Source organism: Lynx rufus, unplaced genomic scaffold (assembly GCF_022079265.1).
Source record: "Lynx rufus isolate CCGP_SWC_20201006 ecotype Redwood Valley unplaced genomic scaffold, mLynRuf1.p SCAF_6, whole genome shotgun sequence".
Classification (NCBI taxonomy): Eukaryota; Metazoa; Chordata; class Mammalia; order Carnivora; family Felidae; genus Lynx; species Lynx rufus.
In genome coordinates, this window is record NW_025814878.1 from 78,965,683 (window position 1) to 78,979,704 (window position 14,022).

The following is a 14,022-nucleotide window of genomic DNA, read 5'->3' on the forward strand; positions in this document are numbered from 1 at the left end:
GCTTTCTACTCTGTAGTCCTACAGAGTGCTGGTCTTTTCCAAAACGTGAATTATGTTTTGCTCGTATGTTCTTTGTTAGTTTTAATTGGCAAATTTACAAGTCAAAATTGCATGTTTTCACCAATTTATTTCTTCCTAAGAATTTTTCCATATACTGCCCAGATAAAAACAATTGAATATGTAGTTTTCTAGCTTTATTTTTATTTTATTTTGGTTTGGATCATCCCAAATTTTTTCCATAACTTTACGATGACATGAGAACAATAATTTAAGGTCTTGATTTTCAATTTGTGGTTTAAATGCTGACATTAGGGAATCAGTAGTTCTTATTTATCTGAAGACTACTATTATGATGCAATTTCCTTTTTACAAAGCTTGAAAAAATAACCAACCCACGCTTTTACTGATTTATAGAGGATGAAATCATATTTGTATTTCAAGAGAACAAATAACCACCAAGTTAAAAAGCAAGTTGTCTTCAGTTGCACTATATTCTCAATAATTGTGGATGGGGACTCATAAATCAATGTGCTCCCATTGCTGTAAAATCTACTTGAGATATTTCTGAAAATCTCTCCTAGGTTATGAGGAAAAATGCACTAGCAATGTTTTGTGCATTTGCTGATGGGAACTGACACTTTCTGGCTATTCTTTCACTGACTTTGATACTTTTCACTTTGATTAGAAAAAATAAAATGTCAGTGTCCAAGTAAAGATGAGAGGTTTTCCTGAGACTGTGTGTTTACCACAATCATTATCAGTATTACTCTTGAGAAAATGATGCACAAAAATTGTCAAAACAAAAAGGTCTTTCCCCACATAATGTTAATGGAAAAAATGGATACAATAGCAAAAATTATATATGTATATATATATATATATATATATATATATATATACACACACACACACACACATACATACAGTCAATCCTCATTATTCAAGAATTCTGTATTTGTGGATTCACCTCCTCTCTAAAATGTATTTGTAATGGCAAAATCAATACTTCCCTCCCCACTCTGTAATTTCGCCCTCATTCACAGACATGAACAGAGTGGCAAAACATTTGATCTACCCAATGTGCACATGCCCAGCTGAGACAGAACATGACTATTTTCTCTGCCTTCTTGTTTTAGCTCATGTACAAATGAGCTAACAAATGTCCTTTTCACAGTTTATTTAGTGCCATGTTTTTTCATACTATTGTGCCATTGCATGGGGATTTCACTGTTTAAATGGACACTAAGAGTAGTACAGCAGTGCTGTCTCATGTTCTCAGATGCAGAAAGACTGGAATGTACTTTATGGTGAAAATGTGTGTGTTTGGGAAAACCTTATTCAAGGTATGAGGCTTACTGCTGTTGGTCTGTGTTCAATGCTAATGACTAATATATATTAAATAAGGTATCAGACAGAAAAACACATAAAGCAAGGTCATCTATTGATTAGTTGACTAAAATGTAACCAGAGCCCTTGGGAGCTTAACCCTGAATTTCCCTTAGGAGCAATGGTTTAGTATTCACTAATTCAGTGTCCACAGCAATTTTCTAGAACATAACTACTGACAATGAGGAAAACTGAATACACATACACATACACACACACACACACACACACACACACACACACACACGTATGGAACAAAGCCTCAAATTTAGCAGATGAATTTCAGGAGATATTATGTACAACACAATTCTTGTCTGACTGGTCTGACTCTACTCTTTACCTTTAGGGTTCCATTCAGAGCTGTTCTGAGCTCATTACTGTAAATAGACAACAAATAGTCATTTTCTTCTCTTCATCCTTTCACCTCTTGGTTCTTGAGAATCCAAGCAGAGAACTTGCCATGAAAACACCCCCCAAGAATCATAGCCCTAACTAGTCCCATTTTATTTCCCTGTCCAAGAGGAAGAAAGTCAGAGGACGGCCCACAAGAACACTCTTCTCATTCTGGGGAGGCTACAAAGCAGATTCTTCAAGGCCCAGGAACCCCATACAGACACAGAACAATCAAAGACATATAAATTCCTCTCTACACTTTGAAAAAGAGAATATAATCTCAGTATAGTTTGTTTTCAAATGAAAAGCATAATTCCTCACATTTAAATAGTAATATGTTAGCTCCAACCCAATGTAAAAGTTAAAAAAAAAGTTTTACTAAAGGCAGAGTGGTGTTTTTGTTGTTTTTCAAGGTGAAGATATTATCATATCATTTGTAGAAATCACATTAGAGTTCATCTGAATGAAGTGAAATTAAATGAAATTAAATTTAAATTAAACTTAAATTAAATTAAATTAAATTAAAATACTGAAATAATGATGTTTTCCCAACATTTAAGATAGTTCTAAATATTTCAAGAGTCAGTTTTAAAAAATACTTTATTTCACATTTAGATTCAGTTTATAGTTTTAAAAAAACCATTTTATGGCTTTGGATGTTTGAGAGAGATTGGTCAACAATACGCTATCTAACAGAAACATGCTGTTTTCTTGACCTATCTCTGTCTTTATGGCACTAGATGAACTGTCTGGCAAAGATCAACTGTCTCCCAGACAGTCTCACTGGGTCAACGAAACATGCAATTAAGTACAAGACTATATTGTCTGTGAGGACACTGGAACATTTACATTTCCTGGATATCTTTAATACACTAGAATGTGTCTATTTCCACCCTGATGTTGGAATACTCTAACATAAAAATTCTAGAACACAGAAACTGTTTAACCTTTTATTAAAATGAAAAGGTAGATGCACACACACTGCAAAACAACAGTATTACAAAATGAGTGATTAATTAGAATTGCTACCTCTCACTCTTCTGCATAAATTCCCACTGCACTAGCAATAAAATCCAAACCATCTTCCGTGGCCCAAAGGCATACCTGACTTGTCTCTGACTACCTTTCCAAACATAGTTCCTGCCTCTCTTCTTCTCCAGCCACTTCAGCTACATTGTCCTACTTTATGGTCCTTGGACAACCAACATTGTCTCTGCCTTGGAGTGTGTACTTTCTCTTCACTCTCCCTGGAATGTTGACCCCACGTCCTCATATTGCTAACATATTCTTGTCTTTCAGCTCTAAATGCAAAACTCACCTCCTTATTGACTACCCATTTCAAGTTAAACCCAATATCCTTAAACCCTCTATTACAATACCCTATTTTATATTTTTCATTGCCTTAAGTCTATCTAAAATCACCTTCACATGTATTTTGCCTGTATACCCACTGGTACATAAATTACACTATTATCTATCTTATTATACACTATTTCCCTAGCTCCTAGAAATCTGCCTAGAACATAGTAGAGCTTATCAAATACCTGCTGGAAAGAATAAACTATTTATACCACTTAAATGCAAAATGCAAAATATAGGCTTAAATGCAAAATATAGGCTTCCAGAGTTTAAATATAATTACATGTGGATGATAGCATAAACTACTGTTGAAAATCTTTAAACTTATTTTAACTGGTTGCTGTGTCTATACAATGTATAAAAGAGGTTTGCTTAGTTTTTTTTTTTTTTGATTTAATTTTTATCAAATTTCCAATACCAGCAAGACCTACCGTGAAGCTTGTAAGAACTTCTGTGGGCACAAAAAATAGCTCAGCCTGCCTAGAAGGGATGGAAACATGCTTCCTGAATCATTTGTAGACATATTCATGGTCAGGTGTACAAGGCCTAATTTCTGGAGAACATTGTTAACCATCAAAACACTGCAAGAGATTAAACAAAAAGTAATGGAAAAACTCCCATTGTTGCCAAAGGAACAAAGAATTTTAAGTATGGTAGTAAAATAAAAGATAAGGATGAGCAAAGTTATCTCCCATCTACACTAAATCTATGTCTCCAATTGTAATCTCTGACCAGTATTTCAACCCATGTCTGAAGATATCTAAAGAACACTTTATCTAAGATACCTTAGGGCCACTCAGGCATCCATGTGTCTACAGTCAGATTCATCCTTCTTCTTCTGCACATTATTATCCCTTTCATAGACCAAAATATGTGCAATCATCTTCTGCATTTTCCTCTCTCTATGCCACATGTTCTCCCACATACCAAACTTACCCAGCCTGTCTCTTGGAAATGTCTTTTGGCTCTGGTCCTTTCCTCTGTCTCAGAGCCCCCACCTGGCCTAGATCCACGTGTGCATTCATCCTCTCCTGAGACGGGCTGATTGTCCCAAAGCTCAATTTCAAACTCTGACTGAGGTTTGGAACATGGCCCTCCTATTGAGCTCTATTATCACTTTCACCCTCAGAATTATTTCTCTGTAGAAATGGCTTAGGGCAATAATCTGATTGGAAAGAGGGGCTACAGGACTTGTTTTGAGGCTTCATATATATAACATTCTAAGAAAGTCAGGGCAAAATATCTATTATCCAAATCAAAGAGTAGGTTAAAAGGCTGATGTAAGTTATGGGGGTGACAGAAACCCAAAGCTCACCAAAGCCATCTCTTGTTGCCACTGATACCTAAGACCCAATTTGCCCTATTTATATGTGTACTATGGTTTCTTATTTGTGCAGTGGAAAGTATGGTGTGTTGAGGGCATAAAGGTCTTTAGGACAGGATTACCAGATCTCCTAACTCTGAATTCTAAGTTCTCATCACTACACTACGTTGTCTCGTTCAAATGTAGACACAGGAAGCATAATGACATATATCCCTGTATTGTTTCTAAAATAAAACTAACCTGGTTACTAACCAACCTTGAGTATGACTAAATTATGATTTTTAAAAAGTCATTATTTTAATTAATAAACGTTTCCCAAGAAAATGAAACTTTTAGTAAATTTCATAATACATGGAAAAAGGTAGCTGCAAATTTACTCAAAAACTAGTTCTTATTTTATTTGTTGAGGAATTTTGGTACTGTAAGAAAAATATAAATGCAAACTTACTTTAAATTCCTAGGCAACACAAGTTTGAACCTCAAACAATGCATACGTTTTAAAGAAAAGTACAAGAGGTTGTTAACAGTGGTAACAAAGCATTTGTAACAATGGTCCCTATGATACACTAGATCAGCTGGCAAAAGTCTAGCTGATTAGGCTGACATTCAAGCTCACCGCATGTGAGGTAGTTAGTTCCAGTCTGCTTCGTGGCCACAAATTACATACCTAACTCTGGTCTACCAATTAAAGTGTATGGCTTTGGTTGTACAGATGGCCAAATCATAAGATGCAGCCATCTTGTGGCAACATCACTACTGGAAAAAAATTACCTTAAGTTCTATGTCTTATTGATGATGGATCAATAGTGTCACTGATACATAAATGAAGATGCATTTTAATGAACTCTACAAATCTACCTTCAGTGCACATTAATTTTATAAAGAGGAAAGATGAACATGTTTCTCAAGGCCCAAATACATATATATATATATATATATATATATATATATATATATATATACTAAAACTTTTCATTTTACCACTATCCCAATACACCTCATTCTTCATTTCCAGTTGCACTTACTCAGCTACAGATTGGTTTCTGTCAACTTGGCTAATCAGAGAATAGGACAATGTGTGCATTTTCAAGATGCTGCCTCTTGGCAGTCCTCCTTTGGAACTATTTTCTGGGAATACACTCCTTCTGAAAAACAGAAATGATCTGTACCCAAAGGTTTTTGACAATAACAATAAAAACCACAGTTAACTAAGAAAAAGTGGTAAGATACACTTTGTAACTAGATGGCATCTTTCCATACTTCAATCTCCTCTGAACACAGAAAGAACAAGAGAAAAGTAGCAAAGATGAAGTTTGATGAGCCCCACATGCATATTCCGTCACACCATCTAATCTTCTCTTTGTAATTCTTAGTTTAATTTTTCCTTAGCTTGTCTACCAGTCAAAAATCTATTTCACTAATATGGCCATAAGGATGTCATACACTAGCTGCCGGTAACCACAAGGCTTGCCCTTCTAGTGGCACTTAGGGTATTCTTTCCAGGAATTCAAGCTTACCCAACCCTTATGCTGTGTGTTTGTCCCTATATTAGCAACTTCTAACACCATAGTTTGTGCTCCTATAGATTTTTTAAAGCATGGCAATTGACCACAAGCTCAACATATGCCTTCATTTGTGTGCAAATAAATTTGCATGTAAATTGATATATGTATTTTACTTAATATAAAGAACAAGTACAAGAAGGAATGTGATATATAGGAATCAACACCAGGCCAGTGTTCTAGAAGGCCCTTACTCAGCTAGGACCTGGATGAGATGATGCAGTGTTCACAGTCATGTGCCTGTAATTCTGAGGCATCGATTTTATGAGAGTATCATGGGCTTTGACTGCTCTCTACTGGATAGAAAATAAATTTAGGTATTCTCAAATGCATAAGTACTTCAGAAAAGAGTAAATACATTTTTTAATCTTATATCTTTTGTAATATTAGGAGATAAAGGTTCCATTTCCTTATTCTACTTTTCTCTATATAAGTTATTATTCATATCCTGAATTCCTGGATTTTTCATGACGATAACAGGCAATGATATATTTATTTTTAGCCCTACTTAAAATTGTATTTTCTCCTGAATTTATCCAAGTCACTTCCAGCAAACAGTATTAGTATCATAATTTCTTTCCACACATGTAGCACTCAATGTTCAACCAACAATACTGTCATGTTGGTATTGTAAAAAGAAATTCCCTATCTGTCCGTCACACACATGCACACACACACCCACCCACACACACACACACACTCATGGGATACTAAACAATATTATGATGATCCTAAAAGTTTTAAAACAACAACAACAAAAATAAAACAAGCATATTTAAATTTTGAAACTAAGAATCTAGAAGTTAGATCTCTGAAAAGGAAACATGATGCTTCTGAGACACTACCATCATAAATACAGGAAAGGTCATGCTGCCTTCCTCATTAAGGGGCCTATTCCTTCCAAGTGCTGATGTCATAGCTGTACTCCTGTTAGGAGACAGTTGATTGGGAAATACTATTTATTGCTTCATCTGTCAGCCTTCTGTGCATCATTATATGAGTAAAGAGTAAAGGGAACAAGAAAGAAAGAAAAAGAAAGAAAGAAAGAAAGAAAGAAAGAAAGAAAGAAAGAAAGAAGGAAAAGAATGATCGGAGTGCCTGGGTGGCTCAGTCTATTAAGCGTCCAACTTCAGCTCAGGTCATGATCTCACAATTTGTGAGTTCGAGCCCTGTGTCAGGCTCTGTGCTGACATGGACCCTGCTTCAGATTCTGTGTCTCCCTCTCTCTCGGCTCCTCCCCTGCTCATGCTCTGTCTCTCAAAAATAAATGTAAAAAAAAATTTTTTTTAAATAAATAAAGGGAAAGAGAGAAAGAAAGGGAGGAAGAAAAAAAGAGAAAGAAATTTGGTAATACAAAGGAAATATCAACTGGCAAAAAGAAAAATGAACATAACAAAAACATAATGCAAAATGAAAATGAACACTTAGAGCTTTCTTGAAAATAATCTTTCCTGAAATAATAAGCTGTCTCTAGACATTGTAATTTCTGGCATTCAGGTTGAAAAGGTATAAATAAAATATATATATTTTTTAATTTAAAAGAGAGTCTTCAAACTGACCTAGATGTAGTCCTGGGGTATCTTCAGTTTTTCTAAGGAATATTGATGCAAGGATGGCTTTAAGGGAGTCCATTTCTGATGTTTCAATTTTTACATATCTGTTTCTTCCTCTTTCCAACTTATTTGTCTGAGACTCAAGGGGTCTCCTTTATAATGGGTTTCCCCACACACTTTCTCAAAAGAAAGATATCTACTCCTCACTCATCTGGATTTTTAGTATGGCGTTTTTCTGAGGTATAAAAAAACCAAAACAAAACAAAAAACCAAAGTTGCCAAAAGTACAATATGTAACATTGATATGTTTGACAAAATGGTGATTTTTTTTTTTTTTTTGAGAGAGAGAGAGACAGAGAGAGCACGCAAGTGTGTGCATGAGCAGGGGAGAGGCAGAGGGAGACAGAAAGAGAATCTTAAGTGGGCCTCAGGCTCAGTGTGGAGCCCAACACAGAGCTCGATCCCACAACCCTGGGATCATGACCTGAGCTGAAATCAAGAGTCAGATACTCTATCGACCGAGACACCATGTGCCCTGAGAAAATGACGATTTTAATAACTTTGCAAATCAAGGGGTTTCCAATATTTTGCCTTCAACACAACTGAAGGAGGAACTGACTGAGTCATGCATAGCTCAGAATTCACTTGAAGAAGTAAATGGTATTGGTATAATAAAACTTCCATTCTCATACACTAGATCCTCATCTTAATAAGATTTATCATTTATCATTGCTTAAAATACGAACGTGAAATAATGGAATTGAATTGATAATAAAAGCTGAATCATTCCAGTAATAAGTAATATCCATCTATGTATACAGAAACTATTTGGGGGAAAAAAAGTTCGATCTATCTCATTAGGAGATAGATAAAGGGATAGATTTTTCTTCAAAAATATTTTCAAAAACTATATTTCTAATATATTTCCAATAATTAGAATCTTATGTTTATAGCAAATATTTTTAAAATAACTTCAATTTATATACATAATTTTGTGGTATAGAAATATAATAGGTAATCAATAAACACTGACATGTTATATACACACAAATAAAGATTATAAAAATAGAATTAAAATTTGTGTTTAAAGACAAAAAAGAAATGATGCAAATTGTCTGAGATGACATTTTCCATATATATCTTTAAATGGATGATAGACATCAAATCATTATCAGATTTACTATTCACTATTAGAATCACTATTAGATTTTATTGGTTACACTGTATATATAAGTATATATGTGCATACATATACCAATTTCTTTTTAATTTAATTTGTAATTTTAATACCAATTTTCTTTATTCTAGGTAAATGGAAACTTTCATTATATTTTGTAAGTGACTGATATTTGTAAACAGAAAGGCTATTGGTAATTTTATATGACCAAAAGGCAATTCAGCAAAATTGTTTTATTTATACTAATCATTCAATGGATTCTCTCAGGTTTTCCATATATATAGTTATAATTTAAGATGAATTTTGACAAGACAGTTTTACTTATAATTTCATACTATTTTCTTTACCTGATTATTTTAGATAGTACCTCCTGAACAATGTTAAACAATAGAAGCCATATTAATAAAGGTACAGGCTAAGCTACTATAAATGAAAGATGGAAAAATTCAGTAGTTCAAATAATATACAAGTTTATTTTCTATCATGTAGAAATCCAAAAGTGAGTGACCCGAAACTGGACTATTCTTAGTATGCTGCTGCTATCTCTATTTCCAAAGGGGACTGTTCTATTTGCCAACATTTCCCCACTAACAGGAAGAGAAAAGTCAGTTCAGAGCAAACTGTTTAGTCTTCAAGCAGGTTACCTGGAAATTGGACACTTTACAACTCACTGGCCAAATCTTAGTTACATGCTCACGACCACACCTAGCAATGAAGTTATAAAATACAGACTCTTGCTGAGCAATCATGTAACCCCTTGTGGGCTTTCTATCCCTAAATGGAAGGAGAAGAGAATGGATACAATACAATTAGCATAAAGAACATCAATGCCTTCATCCTCACGTTGATGAGAATGCTCCTAGTGTGTCCCATTAAGCATCATGCTGGCTATTGTGTTGAAATATACTTTAACAAGTTAATAAAGTATCAATTTATTTCTATTTTATTAAAGTTCTTTTATTTGAAATATATATTGAATTTTATCAATTTTTTTCACATGTATGAAACTGATGTATTTTCTTTTTATCCATTAATATATTGAATTTCATTAATTTACATATTCATAATATTGAAGGCATGCTTATACTTATGATATGACCATCACTATGGACACCTTTTTTAAAAGATAAAAAAAAAACCCTCAATTTGAATAGTATTTTATTCAAAAACTAAATGTAGGTCAAGTAGTCCTGACATTTTAGGAGACAGGTTTAAAAGACATTTGGGTTGGGGCGCCTGGGTGGCGCAGTCGGTTAAGCGTCCGACTTCAGCCAGGTCACGATCTCGCGGTCCGTGAGTTCGAGCCCCGCGTCAGGCTCTGGGCTGATGGCTCGGAGCCTGGAGCCTGTTTCCGATGCTGTGTCTCCCTCTCTGTCTGCCCCTCCCCCGTTCATGCTCTGTCTCTCTCTGTCCCAAAAATAAAAATAAACGTTGAAAAAAAAAAATTAAAAAAAAAAAAAATAAAAGACATTTGGGTTTGGGAGGTTTAAATTAAGCAGGAGACACAGTCTCAAATGTCTTCCGAGACCAGATGGATAATGCAAGTGGATAAAAAGAGAGTAAAGTGGTCTTGATGAGGCCATGGCAAGCCTAAGGCCAGAGTAAAGGGATACTTAATAGATCCATCCTTGAGGGCTGCTATGAGGACATCAATCCCTATGATGCCCGATTGTCCTTTTTTGTTTTTTAAGTGAATCAAAAATTCATATATTTTTTAATTTTTTTGCTTATTTATTTTTGAGAGAGAGAGAGAGAGAGAGACAGACAGATCGTGAGTGGGAGAGGGGCAGAGAGAGAGGGAGACAGAATCTGAAGCAGGCGCCAGGCTCTGAGCTGTCAGCACAGAGACCAACGTGGGGCTCAAACTCACAAAAAGTGAGATCATGACCTGAGCTGAAGTCAGATGCTTAAATGACTGAGCCACCCAGGTGTCCCCTCAAAAATCATATTTTATATAAAATCTTGCAAGTTCTAAATATTGATAACAAATTTAACATCACACACACACACACACACACACACACACACACACTACTGCATTACTACACAGGCTGAAGAAAACAGTGAGAGAATGGATCAGGTTGCCATTGGTTACCTCTGGTTTAAAAAGCATTTGCCCCAGTCTATGAGGAAGTTGACGAGGAAGAGCAAGGGGCTGAATGGTTTGGGATTCATAAGGCAGCAGATACAAGGACCAAAACTAACGGAGATCTTCTAGGCTGACCTGTCCCCATAGTGTCTATGTGCACTGACAGTGCTGGTGCCTGGTTACAAAGATCTGCTCAGGCCTTAGGGCATGAGCATCCCATGACTAGGGTGATATTGAGGATTGCCATTCCTCAAAGAACCGGGGCTCTACAGTAGAGTAAAAGCCCAAGCTGAGGACCCACCATACAGCCCTATTGCCCTACTCTCACCTCAGAAAGTAATTGAACCACTTCATGTTCAGTGAGAAGCATTTTGTCTAACTTTAGTCAACTTCCCCCTCACACTGGGGCACAGCCCAGCAAGAAGGAAAACTACTTCAAAGGACACTACTTCCTTAGACTGTAGGAAAGCTTCAAGCATGGGGAACTTTTTGTTTATTGCCTCCAAAGTCACATACCTGAAATATAAATCTGCAAGGTTAGAGCCCTACAAGGCTTCCCTATCACCACAGTGCATCATCCAGGCCCACCAGCATGTCAGACTTGGCCTGCCATAGTCCTTGCTATACTACTCAAGCCCACTACCCACCCCACCCCCCCTTACTTTGCATTTTACACCTTAGTAATACTGAACTGCTCATTGTTTCCCAAATACGTGATTCTGTTTGATGCCTGTATGTGGCCCATATATACCCTATCTACTTTCCCTATCCCACTTTTTTACTTCCTGTTAATACTTCAAGGTCCACTTTGGATGTCAGCTTTCCCAAGGAGTTTTTCTTAAGCACCAGCTCCTTTCATCCCAAAGCTAGACCCAGGCTTTGATTCTATAATGCCATTATAAACCTTGCCTGCCTTCATCATAATTCTGCTTTGCTTTCAATTTATCTGTTAATATATTTGTTTTACATCAAGAGAAATAAAAGATTTTGGTTTTTGTGTTTTTTTTTCATCTTTAGATGCTCAATTTCTAGACTCATCTGCTACTGAACAGACACTCAACTGAACTGACCTGAACTATACTGAACCTTCTCTGGCCTCATCAGGAAATTGAAGCTGTTGGCTTAAGTTTTAGAAGATTTCTGAGATCTCTTCCAATTCCAAAGTGATTTAAAACATTCACTCCACAGATTTACAAACAATTTACACTATTGTTTTAGCTAATATGAGACTATATCAGACCTTTCCTACTCACTCAGACCATACCTTGAACCATTTAGTGCACGTTTTTGGTCAGCAATTTTATGGTAATTTGTATAACTCCAAATGGCCAAGTTATTTCTCCTGGCCTCTCTGCACAAACCTTTCCTGGACTTCAAGATGCTGCAACCAGCGTTCAGTGTCTTCAATCTGCTTACTTACTTCAAATAAATGTGTCATCTTATGTTTCTCCCTATTTTTTATTATGCTACTAGTGTCTATGCAAAATCCCTCAAAATTTCTCCATAATAAGTGTCTCTCAGGCTAACATAGTCTAGTTTATAAGTCATAAACCTCTAGAGGAATAATTTTTTTCAGATATTCCACCTTCAACTCCTCCTTCATTCAGTCTTCTTGATATGTTACACAATAAGTTCTAATACAAGATTATTCCTCTTGGCTTCAAACCCACTGATCCTAAAGTATTCTATAACCTATAGGTAGGCAATGGAATTCAATAAGCTTTTATCAAGCACATTCTAGTCAGATAATTGCAGTAGACCAATAGATGATTTTTGAGACAAGATTGCAAAAAGCTTGAATCTATGCTAGAGTATAAATGGGGGTGTGAACAAATTACCCTAAACCAAAGTAATAGGTGATAAATATCATGAGAGGGTTAAAACAAAATTTTGTAGGAGTCTGAGAAGAGAGTTCCTTTCTATTAAGGTGACCAAAGAATGCTTCATAAATGACTCAGTAATGGGGCTGTCCCTGGAGAGTCCATAGGTTTGTGGTAGTTTTTGATAGGAGGGGGAAGATTGGCATGTTTAAAAGGATGACATGAGGAAAGAAAGGCTTGGAGACAAAAGACTACATTAAGTTACTGAGCAGCTTGTTTCATTGGAACATGGGGAAGCATCTGAGCTTTAGGTGAACAAATTTGGTTGCAGAGGGATCATAGAGAGACAGGGTTCAAACAAGAAATTTTAGTTTATTCAGGAAATGGGATGTAGAAGACTGATGAATTTTGTGGATTGCAAAAAGGAACTAGAGTTTTTACGCTAAGCAAAATAAATCAGCCAGAGGAAGACAAATACCACATGATTTCACTCATATGTGTAATTTAAGAAACAAAAATGAACATACGGGAAAAAAAATGAGAGGAAAACCAAGAAAGAGACTGTTAACTATAGAGAACAAAATGATTTGATTCCCAGAGGGAATGGGGTGGGAGAGGGGTTAAAGAGGTGATGGGGATTGGGGCACTGGGTGGCTCAGTCAGTTAAGCGTCAGACTTCAGTTCAGGTCATGATCTCATGGGTCATGAGTTCAAGCCCCATGTCAGGCCCTGTGCTGACAGCTCAGAGCCTGGAGCCTGCTTCAGATTCTTTGTCTCCCCCTCTCTCCGCTCCTCCCCTGCTTGTGCTCTCTCTCGCTGTCTCTCAAAAATAAACATTAATTTTTTTTTTTTTAAAAAATAGGTAATGGGGATTAAGGAGGGCACTTGCTGTGATGAGTACCAGGTGTGTATGTAAGTGTTGAATCACTATTTTGGACACCCGAAACTAATATTACACTGTATGTTAACTAACTGGAATTGGATAAAAACTTCTAAAAATAAATAGTTTTTTTTTTTTTAAAGGGACTAGAGTCTAAAGCAAAGAAATCTGGACTCTGAATGTGAGACAAGGAAGGTAGAGTCTATCCTCTAGCTACATGACTAGGGTATCCTTCTCTTCAGTTGTGAAATGTATAGTGTGTAAATTACATTTTCCCAAAACAAGTGAGGTGATAATATCAGTACCTTTCTCATCTGGTGGTAGAAACACTGTAAAGAAGTTAGTTCATAAAGTATTTAGCACAGTAACAACACATAATAAAATAGTAAATGTTTAGTAAATGTTAACTATTATTAATAGTAAAGTATTCTAAGAGATCATATTTTAAAGATAGTTTTTGTTGTTATATGCAGTGAATT